Source organism: Castor canadensis, chromosome 9 (assembly GCF_047511655.1).
Source record: "Castor canadensis chromosome 9, mCasCan1.hap1v2, whole genome shotgun sequence".
Lineage (NCBI taxonomy): Eukaryota > Metazoa > Chordata > Mammalia > Rodentia > Castoridae > Castor > Castor canadensis.
Window position 1 is genome coordinate 38268138 of NC_133394.1, and position 16990 is coordinate 38285127.

Consider the following 16990-nt stretch of genomic DNA (forward strand, 5'->3'; position numbering starts at 1 on the left):
ATCTTATCTAATCTCACCACAGCATTTGAGAGCATTGGCTGTTCCCTTCTTCAGACTGTTTCCATTATTGGCAACTCTCTGGTTTTTGTTTGCCTGTTTGTTTTTGCTTTTCCCTCAATCTCTTGCAAGCTTGCTTTTCGCATTCTTGTTTTATACAAGAATTTGTCAATGGATTCTTTTGTGTCCCTTTCTTTAATTCATTGCCCCATTATAAAAATAAAATGTGGCTATTATAGAACATTAGAAATGGAACATCTTGAAACTAACACAAAAATTTTAAATGTGCATAATCACGCCACCTAGCAATTACTACTCTCATCAGACTAATATTTTTCCTGATTTTTTATGCCTAATATATTTAATGGAAATGAAATGATATCCACATTTATTCTGAACATTCACATTTGTTTTCCATTTTTGATTAAATATAATTTATAAAGTTTCCAGTGTTATTATTGGGTATGTGATTTTTATAGTTAGATAACACTAAATTACATGAATTTGTCCTCATTTATTTAACCATTTTGCTTCTCCTGTTACTTGATATTTACCTTGCTTTATATATAATTTATTTTAAACTTAAAGTAAGAATTATTATTTAACAGTAGAGCTTAGTGCATTCAAATTTATTGTTATAACTAATATCCTTTTTTCTTTTTTTTCAGTAAAGGTAAAAGAGTTGTTTTATTAAAACTTTGAATATTAATGAATGCATTCCTATTTTTCTCACAAATAATTAACTACTTGGCTTAGCATAGAATTCTTGGGTCATATTTGCATCCCATGAAAACTTCATATTGTAGATTATATTCTAGAATTTAGTATTATGAACCACAAGTATTGAGTCATGTTTTCATTTTTATAGGCATTTTTTTTCTTCCCATCTGGCTGATAATAAAGATTTTTCTTCATCTATGAAGTTAACAAATTTTATTAGGCTATGTCTAAGACTGAATGTCCAAAATTAACTGGTAAAGTGAATTTATCAAGGGCTAGTAGTAAAGAGTAATCAGTCATTGGCATCTTTTTCTAAAGTCATAAACCAGGATTTTCTTAATATAGAACTGGCTATCAACTAATAGTAATGTTATTATATGTGTAGATGCTGTTAAGCATTCTTCAGACATATGAAGCAATATAAACTTACAGAGATTTGGCAAAAGTGTTCTGAAAGACACAATATTCAATTCTGTTTCAAGAATTCTTTATTTGCTCATTTTATGTTGCCAAGTTACAGCATTCATACATAACTTAATGATTTAGAAATACATTCTGGCACTCTATTTATTTGATCTTCATCACAAGTATGAGAGGGAAGTTTGGTTACTGTATACCTATTTTATAAATAAGAGGAAAACATCCCCAAATCAATTCAGAAATGGACTCACCCAAGTTCATCTAAATACTAAGTCTTGAAGTAAGATTTGCAGCCAGGTCTGCTGATTTCAGATATTATTTTCTATATATACTATGTTGAATTTTTATAACATGTATTTTTGAGCTTCAGAACAGAGAAGCAGTTTCTGTGGACTGGGTTAAGGATAGATTTGAGACTCAAAATTTGTTGAAAGGCATGCTACTCATCTGGAATTCCACCACCTGAATTGATTCAACAGGCCCTGAACTGGGTTTTTTGTTTTGTTTTGTTTTGTTTTTACTTTTCATTTCTTCTGCAAGTCCATCTAAAACACAAACTTTCTGAGGGGAAATCGCTGTTTGCTTTTCCTTAAGGAAAAATCTTGAGCATGTATTAGTAAGTATGGAATAAAAGAATAAAAACTATTGCAAGAAATGTATGTTGACCAAGAAAAAAGGCAAGAAGTACTCATTGAAAGAGAACAGGGTAACAAACTTTATTTCATTATAAATCCTAATACTACTTCAACTAAAAGTAATTTTAATGTTCTAAATATCCTATAATTTAAAATTGTCCCTTGATACGGAATAGGTCTGTCATCTTTTAAATACATTTAAAATTTGATAGACATTATAACAAACCTCTAAAATATATATTTTAGCAGATTTTTATGTTAATATTTTATAGCAATGCTAAAATTAGAACATTATACATTGTATACAGTTTTTAAAACTTTATTAAAAATTAGAACACATTACATTGCAACACATGTGTAAGTTTTGTATCACATGAAAGTTGACACACCTGCTATTTGATTACTACATGGTAATTTTGATGAAGCATTTTTGCAGTAAAAGGTTTCTTTATTTGTATTTTTTGCATTTTCTTTTGTTGGTTTCTTAGCCCTATTTTCACCACATGATGCTAAAAAATCCAGGGGACAGGTTCACATTCATAAAGTTTCATATCAGAAGAGGAACCCTAAACTTAGAGATTCTGAATAATGAGTGGATATCATGTCTTTCCTTGTTCTGGAGGAAGACACAATCATCCAAGGGTGTTTGCTACACAAAAATCCTTAGCTGAAAACTAAGGGCAATTACTGCTTCACTCCTGAAATATGCAGAAATGGAAAACATCCATTGAGAATTATCTCCCAACAATCATTTGCAGTATGTTTGGTACTGTACCTTGTGATCATTTCTGAATATGTAAAATAAATACTGCATATCTAACTTTATTGATATCTATATGACCTTTCCTTTCTTTTCCAGCTATGATATTTTAGGTCTAGTGGCAATCTCTACACGTTTCATTATCTAGAACTATTCTGCTTCTCAAATACAAAAAATAAATAGATATATAATGAAGTAACAAGCTTAAGGGAATTATTACAAGTAATTTGTGCCTTTGCTTTTATTGTCACTGACCATGTTTCTAAGAAATAAGTCAACAAATAAATTTGTCAAGTATCTATCCCAATCAAAATACTAAACAAATTTGGAATTCATATATTATTGTCATTGCAAAAAACTAACACAAAATTATTTTGTGCTATATATAACAACCTTGGATACCATTGTTATCCAATCAAAATTAACATTCATGTATAATAAAATGTTTGCTACTGATCAGCACACATGCACACATATATTGCAGGTAGTATTACTGAGAATGATTATATTTCCAAAACATAAAAATCCTATGTGTTCCACTATGAATCAAATGTGTCCCATAAATGTATATTTTCATAAATACTGTATCTAATATACATAAGATATAATACATATATATTCTGTACAAGCCATATTCAGATTATATATATTTCAATATAGACAACTTACTTTTAGTATATTTTAGATTCTTGTGCTTTGATAATACATGTGATTATATAGCATGTATTTTAAAATTCCTGCTTTCCATTCTGGTTTTAAATATATTTTTGCTCCTTTAAAATGAAAACAATTGAAAAAGGGCCATGGATAGCTAGAGAGGAAACAAGGCTGGATAATACTTCTTCAAAAATAAATAGACCCATCCACTATTCAAGAATGATTCAAACATTCATTATCACTCAAACAACTGCCAAGCAATTGAAATCCTTCTAATTGCGAGTGCCCTAAATGTAGCTTATTGCCTCCTCTCTGGTCTCCTGACTTCTCTGGGTCATTTCATTCGCACCTCTCTTTCAAGCCATCTGGGATCCCCAGCACAGCCGAGCTTTAATGTGGAACACCTGGCCTGACAGTGTTTGCTGCTCTCTTTCACCTGCCAGCCCTTTGTTCCTCCCCAAGATTGAATGAGCACTACAAGTCCTGTCAAGCACGCACACACAGCAGCTTCCCTGGCATTCAACCTCCTCCACTAGTCGTTAAGTCTGGTAAATCCTTTTATTATTTTGTCTTACCCATATAGCTGACCTATCTACTTTGTGATCTCTAGAAGCTAAAAATCCACATGAGAATTATGTCTAGATAAACGTGATGCCTCTAGAACACCAGAGTGGAAGGGAGGGAAAGCATAACTGAAAAATAAATCACATTAAAAATCCCTGATTTTGCCAGAAAATAGTTATAAATCATCTGGGTTTGTGCTCAAATTTAAAAAAATTCAAAAGATAGGGGATTTGAAAATATGTGTAATCAGTACTTTGCGAAATCTCAAATGGCTCCTCTGCAAAGTAGGTAAGCCTACTTACCACCCAAAGATGGAATTTTCATTCTTTGTCTGGTACCTCCCAGAGTTTGTATCCCAGCTCTTGAGCTCCTCCTACACACAAAGCTCCTTTTACACTTCCAAAAATAATTTCCGATCTGACATTCCCAGTGATATTGAGTCTATACCTCAACTTCCATCTGTTTCCTACTCTCAATTTCTATAGACTATACAACTAAGAATATGGTTACTTGGCTTAACATTCATTCCTCTTAATTATTCAGAAGTCTTTCCAAACTTTAGCCTTTTTCAAGTTCCTTCTTTCAGTCAATACAAAAAACTTTCCCAGTTTAACTCAGACACTATTATACTTCTCAGAGGCTTCTGTTAAAACGATGTCACCCCAGTGCTCAATAAAGCAAACCCAGCAGAATACTGGCCATTTTTCTTGTATGGAAGAAAAGGTAATAAACACCATATCAGTTAAAAATTTTGTTTTTCTGATATTAAAAAAAACAAAGAAGCAAATAAGCCAAGATGCCATGGAATCTTTAGTCAAGCTAGAATATTTTATTAGAAAACTATGAAGCAGTCTGCTTTGGATATGTATTAGAGGAGCAAGGGTAAATTTTATTGAGATCATGAAGAAAAAATGCTATTATAAACAGACTCAGAACTGATTAGGTGAGACTTGGGTTTTGATGACTTATACTTGAAAAGTCAATTCTGGGGAAAATTTTTTGCAGAATGAGTATAGGAGACAAGAAATACCAACTAAGGTGATTATATAGAGAAATTTTAAATAATAACTCTTTGCTACCTTCTGCTTTTTAAACTTGCCCCCTCATTACTATCTGCTTTTTCCCCATTCTGTGTCCCATTGTCTGCCCAAAGTATAACTAATTTTTATAATCAAGACTGAATCAGAATTAAGTAATAAATTAGTAGAGCTAAGGATGTAGCTCAGAGGATTGAACAACCTGCCTAGAAGGTGTAAGGCCCTGAGTTCAAACCCCAGTAAAGGCCAAAAAAAAATTAACCAAGTAGTGATATGGTCTGATAACTTTGGTAATATTTCTTAAATTGTGAGAAAGAAAAGAGGAAAACTCTAATCTGAGAATTGAGAAGAATGTTTCCAAATATAATCTCTGAGTTTGCTAAAGCAGCATAAAAACTATCAATGGTGAAGATGACTTATAATTCATAGGGAAAATATACTGGGTCTTGTTTGAGAAACAAGTTTGCAGCCTCATGAATAAATGTGTGGTTTATAGAAAGTTTGTTAACTTGAGATTTTAAACTAAGGAAGTAAATGAGCTGAACTTTTGTGGTGCCATATGGGAAAAGTGGAAGTAGAGTGATTCTTGGTTTAAAAGACAAGCATAAAAGATAAACAAAAAAGCATATTAGAGCTAGTGTATGGTGCATGGCTGTAATCCCAGCTACACAGCACATAGAAGTAGGAGGGTCACGGTCCAAGCCTAGCCTAGCAAAAATGTGTGAGACCCTATCTAAAAAATAAACTAAAGCAAAAAGTTATGGGAGTGTGGCTCAAGTGGTAGAGAGCTTGCCAAGCAAGTACAAGGCCCTGAATTCAAGGCCCAGTACCACCCAAAAAGATGTAGTATGACAGAATGCTAGAGGACTCTATAACTGTGGAGAAGCACATGAGGATGGGGTGTAGGAATTTAAATGAAGGGAAAGGACAGACAAAAATACCCTATAGATCACACAATTAGACTGATGAAATTTCAAAGAGTAAAATATAAGTCTGAAAGGGGTGTAAGTATATTTTGCAGTGATGGGGAGCTGCCAGGGTGGGAACTTCAGTGGCGTGTTTATTGTCTGTCCTGATGCACATTTTTGCAGTGACTTGGAAGAAACCACAGATGATAAATTGATACATCTACAGTAAGAAAAAATGGACAGGAGTTCCAATAGCTGGTTTATCAATTTCCAGTCCATCAACTATTCCTTCATTCTTCTCTCATTATTGATCTTAATCTCACCTATATTGCTCTTCCCTTTTCTTTCCATACAAATGTTTTTAATAATTATCTTTTTTTCAAGCATAGCTTTTAAAAAATTTAATTAAAAAATTTTTTTCTTTATTCATTCATTCATATAAGCATATATTGTTGAGGCCATTTCTCCCGCCTGACCCCCACCACCCTTGCTACCAGGAAGGGCTGTTCTGCCCTTTTCTCCAATTTTTTTGAAGAGAAGACACAAGCAATAATAAGAAAGATAAAGCAGTTTTGCTAATTGAGATAAGGATAGCTATACAGAGAGATTCCTAGCATTACTTCCATGCACACGTGTGTTACAACCCAAATTTATTCATCTCTACCTGACCTCTTCACTACTCCCTGGTTACCTTCCCATATTGACCTCTGTCATTTTAAGGTTACTGTATTAGCTCCTCTGCAGTGGGGACATCAGACATTTTCAAGTTTTGGATTTCCTACCTATCCCCATTCATCCTGTATGTGCTCTCCCCTTAGCATGTGACCCAAGTCCAACAACATTACTGCCTTTTCCCTAGATCTAAAGTCTGCATATGAAGGAGTTATGAGGTCTTCTGAGCCCGGTTAACCTCGCTCAAGATGATATTCTCCAATTCCATCCATTTAATTGAGAATGAAAAGATTTCGTTTTTCTTAACGGGTGAGTAAAATTCCATTGTGTATAAATACTACATTTTCTTAATCCATTTGTCAGTAGGGGGGCATCTTGGCTATTTCCATAACTTGGCTATTGTGAATAGTGCTGCAATAAACATAGGTGTGCAGGTGCCTCTGGAGTAAACTGAGTCACATTCCTTTGGTTATATCCTTAGGAGTGGAAATTCTGGATCATATGGCAGATCTATGTTTAGTTTTTAAGAAGCCTGCATATTGTTTTCCAGAGTGGTTGCACCAGTTTGCATTCCTACCAGCAGTGTATCAAGGTACCTTTTTCACCACATCCTCATCAACACCTGTTGTTGGTAGTATATTTGATGATAGCTATTCTAATAGGGGTGCGGTGGAATCTTAGTGCACTTTTGATTTGCATTTCTTATATGGCCAGAGATGGTGAGCATTTTTTCATGTATTTTTTGGCCATTGGAATTTCTTCTATTGAAAAATTTCTGTTTAGTTCAGTTGCCCATTTCTTTATTGGTTCATTGATTTTGTAAGAATTTAGTTTTTTCAGTCCCCTGTGTATACTGGTTATCAGTCCTTTGTCTGATGTGTAGCTGGCAAATATTTTCTCCCACTGTGTGGGTGGACTCTTCAGTTTAGAGACCATTTCTTTTGTTGTGCAGAAGCTTTTTAATTTTATGATGTCCCATTTGCCTATTCTTTCTCTTAGTTGCTGAGCTGCTGGGGTTCTATTGAGGAAGTCCTTGCCTATACCTATTGCTTCCAGAGTATTCCCTGTTCTTACCTATACTAACTTCAGAGTTTTAGGTCTGATATTAAGGTCCTTAAACCATTTTGAGTTGATACTATTACAGGGTGATAAACATGGATCTAGTTTCAGTCTTTTGCAGGCAGATAACCACTTTCCCCAGCAACATTTGTTGAAGAGACTGTCTTTTCTCCTTCGTATGCTTTTGGTGACTTTGTCAAAAATAAGATGGACAAAGCTGTGTGAATTCATATTTGGGTCCTCTATTCTGTTCCAATGGGCTTCATGTCTGTTTTTGTGCCAACACCATGCTGTTTTTATTGCTATTGCTTTGTAATATAGTTTGAAATTGAGTATTGTGATACCTCCAGCATTGCTCTTTTTGCTGAGTATTGCCTGGCTATTTGCAGTCTCTTGTGTTTACAAATTAACTTTAGGGTAGATTTTTCAATCTCTGTGATGAATGTCACTGGCATATTGATGGGAATTGTATTAAATATGTAGCTTGCTTTTGGTAGTATAGCCATTTTTACTATGTTGATTCTACCAATCCATGAGCACGGGAGATATTTCCATCTTCTGTAGTCTGCCTCGAACTCTTTATAGTTCTCCTTGTAGAGGTCATTCGCATTCTTTGTTAAGTTTACTCCTAGGTATTTGATTCTTTTTAGGCTATTTTAAATGGAATTGTTTCCATAAATTTGTTCTCAATTTGTTTGTTGTTGGTGTATATAAAAACTAATGATTTTTGTAAGTTGATTTTGTATCCTGCTACCTTGGTATAGCTGTTTATGGTGTCTAGGAGTTTTGGGGTAGAGTTTTTTGGGTCTTTAAGGTATATGATCATGTTGTCTGCAAATAGGGATATTTTGATAGTTTCTTTACCTGTTTATATTCCTTTTATTTCTTCTCCTTGTCTAATTGCTCTGTCTAGGAATTCCAGGACTATGTTGAATAGGAGTAGGGATAGTGGACATCCTTGTCTTATTCCTGATTTTAGGGGAAATGCTTTCAGTTTCTCTCCATTAAGAATGATATTGGCTATAGGTTTGTCATATGTAGCCTTTACAATGTTGAGGTACATTCCTTCTATTCTTAGTTTTCTTAGAGCTTTTATCATGATGTGGTGTTGGATCTTGTCAAAGGCTTTTTCTGCATCTATTGAGATGATCAAGTGGTTTTTGTCTTTGCTTCTATTAATGTGCTGTATTATATTTATAGATTTGTGTATGTTGAACCACCTAGGCATGCCTGGGATGAAGCTGATTTGGTTGTGGTAAATGATATTTGTGATATGTTGTTGGATTTGGTTTGCCATTATTTTATTGAATATTTTTGCATCGATGTTTATTAAGGAGATTGGCCTATAGTTCTCCTTTTTGGAGGTGTCCTTGTCTGTTTTGGGGATGAGTGTAATACTGGCCTCATAGAATGAGTTAGACAGTGTTCCTTCCCTTTCCATTTCTTAGAAAAGTTTAAGAAGAGTTGGTATTAGTTCCTCTTTAAAGGTCTGATAGAATTCAGCAGAGAATCTATCAGGTCCTGGACTTTTCTTTTTTAGGGGACTCTTTATTGCTGATTCAATTTCATTTTCTGTTATAGATCTATTCAGGTGATTATTATCTTCTTGGTTCAATCTTGGATGGTCATAAGTATCTAGAAATTTTTCAATTTCTTCAAGATTTTCAAATTTATTGGAATATAGTTTCTCAAACTAGTCTCTGATGGTTCCCTGGATTTCCATGGTATTTGTTATCTTTCCTTTTGCATCTCTGATTTAACAAATTTGGGTTTTTTCTCTCCTCATTTTTGTCAGATATGCCAGAGGTCTGTCACTCTTATTTATTTATTCATAGAACCAGTTTTTTGTTTCATTGATTCTTTGCATGGTTTTTTTATTTCTATGTCATTAATTTTGGTCCTTATTTTTTATTATTTCTCTCCTTCTGCTTGTTTTGGGTTTTGCTTGTTCTTTTTTTTTCTAGGAATTTGAGATGGAGCATTAGGTCATTGATTTGAGATCTTTCTATCCTTTTAATATATGCATTCATGGCTATAAACTTTCCTCTTAGGACTGCCTTTGCTGTGTCCCTTAGGTTCAGGTAGGTTGTGTTTTCATTTTCATAAACTTCCAGGAACCTTTTAATTGCCTTTTATTTCATCAGTTACATATTTTTTGTTATTTTTGTTGTTGAGTTCTAGTTTTAATGCATTGTGATCAGATAGAATGCATGGAATTATTTCTATTTTCTTATATTTGCTGAGGCTTGCTTTGTGCCCTAAGATATAATCACTTTTGGAGAAGATTCCATGGGCTGCTGAGAAGAATATATATTGTGCAGAAGTTGGACGAAATATTCTGTAGACATCAAGTAGTTCCATTTGATCTATGGTGGGGTTTAGTTCTAGAATTTCTTTATTGACTTTTTTGTTTAGATGATCTTTCTATTGGTGATAGAGGGGTATTAAAGTCTCCCACTACCACTGTGATGGAGTCTATATATGCTTTTAGATCCTTCAGAGTATGTTTAATGAAATTAGGTACATTGATGTTGGGTGCATATAGGATGATAATTGTTATTTCCTTTGGTGTATTTCTCCTTTTATTAGTATGGAATGTCCTTCTTTATCTCATTTGATCAATTTAAGTTTGAAGTTTACTTTGTCCAAGATAAGTATTGTTACTCCTGCCTGTTTTGTGGGGCCATTGGCTTGGTAAATCTTCTTCCAGTTTTTCACCCTAAGTCAGTCCTTGTTTCTGTCAATCAGATGGGTCTCCTATAAACAACAGATTGTTGGATCTTCCTTTTTAACCCAGTTTGCCAAATGGTGTCTTTTGATGGGGGAGTTAAGTCCATTAACATTCAGTGTTAATATTGATAGGTATATGGTGATTCCTGTCATTTAGTTGTTTGTTGTTTAAGGGTTTGATTGTGTGCAGTTGAATCAATGTTACTCTCCAATTACTTGTCTTTTCTTCTCCTGTGGTTTGGTATTGCCTGTCCTCTCATGGCTTTGTTTCATTTTCTGTGTGCACAATTCCTTGGAGAATCTTTTGTAGTGGTGGCTTTGTGGTCATGTATTGTTTTAATTTCTGCTTATCGTGGAAGACTTTTATTGCTCCATATATTTTGAATGATAGTTTTGCTGGGTAGAGTATCCCAGGGTTGAAGTTGTTTTCTTTCAGTGCCCAGATGCCTCACTCCATGCCCTTCTTGCTTTTAAGGTTTCCTTTGAGAAATCTGTGATTTTGATGGGTTTACCTTTGCATGTTATTTGTTTTTTCTCTCTTACAGCCTTCAATATTCTTTCTCTATTGTCTGTGCTTGTTGTTTTAATGGTAATATGTAGTAGGGTTGTTCTATTTTGGTCAATTCTGTTTAGTGTCCTGGAGGCTTCCTGTACCTGAATGGGCATAACTTTCTCTAGATTTGGGAAATTTCCTGTTATTATTTTATTGAATACATTATGAGTCCCTTTTGCTTGCATCTCTTCTCCTTCTTCAATGCCAATGATTCTCAGGTTTGGTCTTTTGATGGAGTCAGTAGTTCTTTCATATTCTTTTCACAGGTCTTGAGTTGTTTAACTAATAGTTCTTCACTTTTTCCTTTATTTCCTTTTTATCTTCAAGTTCTGAGATTCTGTCTTCTGCTTGTTCTATTCTGCTGGAGTAGGCTTCCATTTTGTTTTATATTTCTGTTTCATTCTTTTTTCTGAGGTTTTCCATATCATGGGTCATTTCCTCTTTAATATTGTCTATTTTCATCTTTAATTCATTTATCTCTATTTATAGTGTTCTCTGTTTCACTTTGGTGTTTACTTAGTGCTCCCATGAGTTCATTTATTTGTTTCTGTGTCTTCTCATAATCTTTATTTTTGGGGTCTTGAAATTTCTTGAGTGCCTCTTGTACATTTTGGTTAACCATATCTAGTAACATCTCCATGAAATTCTCAGTGATTTCTTCAGGATTTCTTCTTTGAGGACGTTCTTGTGGACATCATTGGATTCCTTGGTGTTGTTTATCTCAAAACTACAGATGGTGGTCCTCATCTGTAATTCCAGTTCATGGGAAATAAATGTAGGAGGATCACAGTCTGAGGCCAGCCCCAGACAAAAATATGAGATTTTGACTAAAAAAATAACTAAAGCAAAAAGGGCTAAGGGCATGGATCAAGTAGTAGAACTCTTGCCTAGCCTACAAATTCCTGAGTGTTCAAATCCCAATACCATCATATGATGTTATTTTACACACACACACATAGATAATCACTTCAAAGAAACACAAAAGGCCTTTTCAAAATATGAGTATTCACTTTCTTATTGAATTGCTACCATTATATTTAAATATTGTATTAACTTTACCTTCATAGGGTCAAAAATGTACCAACTTGCCTTTTCTCATTGTAACATAAAAATACAAAGTTTGTGTTCCTCAAAGAACATCTTCTTACATTAGGAAATTAGTGATTATTTTTATATATAAAATTATAGGATTTTGCATTTCAAGAATTATATATGATTTTAAAAAATGCTATTTAAAATAATGAATTTAATTAATTTTCCTGACATTTGAGTGAAATAAACATATATATATGTACATATTATTATTTGATTACTACTTGGGGGAATCCATAAAAGGTTCATCTACAACTGTGCAAAACTTCTTTTTCCTTTTGGCTGCAAACTTTCTAAAGTTGGAGAGAGAAGAATCTGGTTTTCCAGATTTTAGCATAAAGAAAACCATTACATCTAAATTTAGAATTTTTAAAAATCTTTTTCCATATTCCAATTTGACTTTGATAAAATTTGAATTCTGAGCTGCCCTTTAAAGGTTATTTCTTTTCTCTTTCTAGGCTTAGGAACATGCTGAGAGTGTTCTTGAAGTACTTTCTGTCATTACATGTGTTGAGTCTGGACTCAGTCATGCACTGTGGTCAGCTACAAGTCAAGTAAGTACTTCTAGAGATCCAGGCCAAACACCCACTTGACTGACTGGCTGAAGGCTAGTATGGGTCACTAATCTTCTGTCAGTTTAGCCCAAGCTTAAGGGGGAGAAAGGACTCTAAGAGCAGAAGCTCATAAAGTTCTTAAGGTCTGGGCTTAGAACAAGTACACCTTTACTTCTGTCTCATTCCTGGCCTGGATTCAAGGTGTTATCATTTGAATATAGTTTGTTCCCTCCAAAACTGATCTTGAAATTTTATCACCATTGTGACAAAGTTGAGTGGTGGGGCCTTTAAGCAATGATTAGCTCAAGATGAGGAATTCATGCCTGTCTCATTGGACTGGAGCACTTATGACAACAGTAGATTGTTACAAAGTGAGGTCACCCTTTATGTTTTGTCACTTCTGCATGTGCCCACTTGCCTTCCACTTTCCTGCATGTTATGATGTAGCATGAGGTCTTTGCCAGATACAGCTGCCTTATCTCGAACTTCAAGGCTCCAGAACTACAAACTGAATATACTTCTTTTGTTTATAAATAACCCAATCTCTGCTAGGCACTAGTGGCTCATGTCTCTAATCCTAACTACAGAGGAGATGAAGATTAGGAGGATCACAGTTTGAGGCCCATGCAAAATGTTAACAAGACCCCATTTCAACCAATGGCTGGGTGTGGTGGTAAGTGCCTGTCATCCCAGTTACTAGGGAAAGCATAAATAGGAGGATCATAGTCCATGCTGCCCTGGGCATAAAGTGAGACCCTATCTCAAAAATAAGCAGAGTAAAAAGTTTTGGGGCATGGCATAAGCAGTAGAGTACCTACCTAGCAGGTGTGAAGCCCTGAGTTCAAACCACAGTACTGCCAAAAAAGTAATAATAAAATGAATTTCCTAGTCTCAGGCATTTTGGTGTACCTACAGAAAATAGACTAAAACATACTAAGGATAAAAGATAAACTCCACTTATTAATAGAAGGAACTACAAAGACAAACCATAAAGAGATTTGCTATAGTCACGGTTGTGGAAGATAATGTACCTCAAAATACAATGGTTTAAAACAACCGTTTTATGTCCTGTACTGCCTGTTCTTTCCTCTGTTTTGGAAGAGTTGAAGTCTAGGAGTAACTTCATAACTGGAGGCTAGAATCATGTGAAGAGTCATTCACTTGCATGCCTGGTACCTAAAGAATAGTAGTGCTGAATTAAGAGCTGCATGTGCCCTCTCCATGTGGTTTGACTTATACACATTGTGGTGACCACAAGGTAGTTAGACTTCCTATGTGGTAATTCAAGGATCTGCACACAGAACTCCAAGGCAGAAGCTGCATTATCTTTATAATGGAGTCTTAGAAATCATGGAGCATCAGTTCCACCATATTTAATTAGTCAAGGCAAGCACAAATCTACCAAGACTCAAGGGTAGAAATATTAGCCTCCTGTTCTTGAAAGGAGAATGTCAAAGTCAAACCACATGTGATTCCATGGGATCAGAAATATTGTTATAGTTGTCTTAGAAAAATAAAATATGCTGTCATCTGGGATTCTAGCCACATCAATTCACATTCTTTCTATATGTCAAACACACTCATCTCCTTTCCCCCAAACCTTTATTAAGGCATCAGCTTGAAGTCCAATGACTCATTATGTAAATCAGGTCAAGTGTGGCTGAGGCTCCTTGGGGGGTGATTCCTCGAGTTTAGTTCCTCCAGTTCTCTCTAATTCTGATAGTGAGTAAACTAAAGAGGCTCCTTGTCAAGCTGCTATGGAATGGTGCCTGTAAGAGTCTCTGTAGTCCTAACTTTTTTACAGAAAAGGTTTTGGAGGCATGACTTTATGTACTTAGACATTTATTCATTTCGAAAGGTCTACAAAGTATCACTGTTGATCCTTCTGAGGTTTTAATAGGGGAGCATGTCTGTAATCCCAGCTATTTGGGAAGCTGAGGCAGGAAGATTGGTTCAAGGCCAGCCTTAACAACATAGGGAAGACCCCTATCTAAAAAATATTTTTGAGGTGTTAGCAAAGGGTTGTAGCTCCAGACCCTTGGTTTTATTTTGATCCTATTAGTTGATTAGGTTAAACAATTATAGGCCTCCTCTGCTTCTTAGGAGATATTGTTGCAATCACTTCAGAAAACACAGCCTACCTTTAAAGTGTTTCCAGGAGACTATTAATCATGTGGGATGTCAGTGTAATTAATCTACCATACCTTTCTACAAAGTCATTGACCCACTTTCTGGACAAATATTTATGAAGTATCTTTCATTTAATGTCCCAGGTACATTACTAAGCACTAGGTATAAAACAGTGAACAAAGTAGACAAATATACCCTCTCTGTGCTTTGCATTCTCATCAGGGGCTCAGATAACAAATATCTCACAAAATATATAGTATGTTAGATGTGGTAAGTGCAGAAAAGAAGAAAAGCCCAAGAAGGAAGTAAAAAATTTATGTGATAGGATATAAGTTTGGAAAGCACCACCAGACAAGACTTTAGTGAGAAGATTTTAGTAAAGATCCAATGGATATGAGGAAGGGAGCCAAAAGATGTTGAAGAAAGAGAATTCCAGGTACAGGCACAGCAAGTATAAAGTTCCTAATAGTGACCTGGTTATCTGTTGAAAGTAAAGCAATTCAAGGAGCAAGTGGTAGAAAATGAGATCACAGTGGTAATGAGGTACAGGTCATATAGGGATACATTGGCCAGTGGACTTAATTAGGCATTTACTCTGAATGAAATCAGAAGTAATTAACAGGTTTTAGCATATGAGTGAAATAAACTAACCTTCCCTTGAACGGAATCACTCTAGCTCCTTTGCTACCAACAGACTGAAAAATGTAAGAGCAGAGAGACTATTTAGGAAACTATTGAATTAATACCAGTGGTGAAAGTGGTTCCAGTGTTAATGATGAAAAGTGATCTGATTATGAATGTATTTTTAGTAAAAACAACAGAACCTGTTGAGGTTTTGGATATGGTCTATAAGAAAAAAAAATCAAGGAGAATGCCAAGATTTTCAGCTAGAATAGCTAGATGGAAAGATGAAGCTGGGAAGGTATGAAAACAGGAAGAAAATTAGGTGCCTAAATAGTTTTGTGTTTAGGAGGAGCAGCTGATTCATAAATTGATTTTTCTTTGCAAGACCAAGAAACTTATAGATTGAGTATATGGCTCAGTGGAAGAGCATTTAGTAAACAAGTTTTACCTAGTGAGATATGGGGAATTCCCAAGAAATCATTTCAAAATTCCTAAACAATTGTCCAATAATTTAGTCTTCATTATGCTAAGATTATCAAGTCCAAGACCAGTCATAGTCAATCTTTAACGGTCTGAGACCAGAAAATTATTGAATTAATGCTATTTGGAGTTTTTCTTGAAGTTAATGAAAAAATCAAATTATTGTGTTTCTCATTTATCTTTCTTTGGAATGGTTTTACTCAGTCCAACAAGTAATCCACGGGGTCCGTGAATAGCATTCCAGTGTATACACACATTTGCTCTTTCTGAACTTTCAGTGTGAATATCCTATACTTTGCCCTTTAGCTGGTACCAATTCTCTCTATGTCTCAAGGCTCATTTCAAGAACTTTATACGCCCTTCTCTAATTACTCTAGCCAATGCATATCTTCTCATTTCCTATGTGTTAAGATTCCCTTCCTGATTAGATTATGAAAAGGAATGCATCAGATGTACTGAAGCTTTTTTGATTTGATAAAGATAGAACAGGAATTTTTTTCGGAAAGCATGAGTTTTAAACAAGTCTCAGCTTATACTTTATTGGAAACTGATCAAGTAATAGTGAGCAAACACTCGGTCTCTCCAAGTGTCACTGTGCTCATTTATACTATGAGTAAAATATGATCTACTTCCCAGTGTTATGAGGAAGATTGGAAGAAGTGCTATGCCAATGCTAGGCATAGTCTGCTGAGGAAATAGCTGTGCTTTGTGCTGGACAAGAGTCACCATTATTGTTAGTACTTGTCACCCAGCACCATATCAAACAGGACTACTCAGAAGTGATTTGGGAATCTTTCTTCTTTCCAATATTCCAACAGCTTCCTGATGAAATGGCTTCCATAGAACTCAAATTTCCATCTAGGTTCCCATCCTTTTTACTTTGAATATTTTTAGCTTCCAAATAGCTAGAGTTCTTAAGATGTCAAAAAGCTTTCTGGATGTTCATGGCATTGTCATAAATGGGGCATTTTAAGGTATAAATGCTGAAAGAGACAACTCCTCTTTAATTTCATTGATTACTATCAGCTGCCAGACAGGCAGTACTTACTCCACCTGCTGACTAATTCCAAAGCATACTCATCCTAGATAGAAATAAACGTGAAATGCAAATGACTGACAGTTTTAGCTGTTAAGGAGTCATTAACCATTTTTGCAGAAAAGCTTCTAATTATTCGTTGACCCTTTGTAGTTATTATCAATACATGTATTGAGTACCTACCAACTGGTGAGATTCCAAAAATTGTATAAAATATAGCCATTGCTCAAGTATAATTGGGCAGTCTATTAAAATGCACACATTTTTCATGTTCCTACATTTGTTCAAGGTTCATATGTGTACCTACCTGTGCTAAGAGAGAAGAATCTAAAAACAAAATAGGACAAACAGAAAAAGAAAAA

The 16990-nt window shown here is 34.9% G+C and overlaps 1 long non-coding RNA gene across 6 annotated transcripts in view; it reads left to right on the top strand.

Moving 5' to 3' along the window:
• Positions 1–16990, top strand: part of LOC141410858 (uncharacterized) — a 165106-nt gene that overhangs the window by 41355 nt on the left and 106761 nt on the right. For 4 of the 6 annotated variants that reach the window (XR_012435633.1, XR_012435634.1, XR_012435632.1 and 1 more), the window contains exons 3-4: positions 6558–6679; positions 12263–12358. This is a non-coding gene — a long non-coding RNA (uncharacterized lncRNA). Of the gene's footprint in view, positions 1–6557; positions 6680–12262; positions 12359–12910; positions 13032–16990 lie in introns of all 6 variants that reach the window. The other 2 variants (XR_012435631.1, XR_012435630.1) reach the window with 2 other exon arrangements.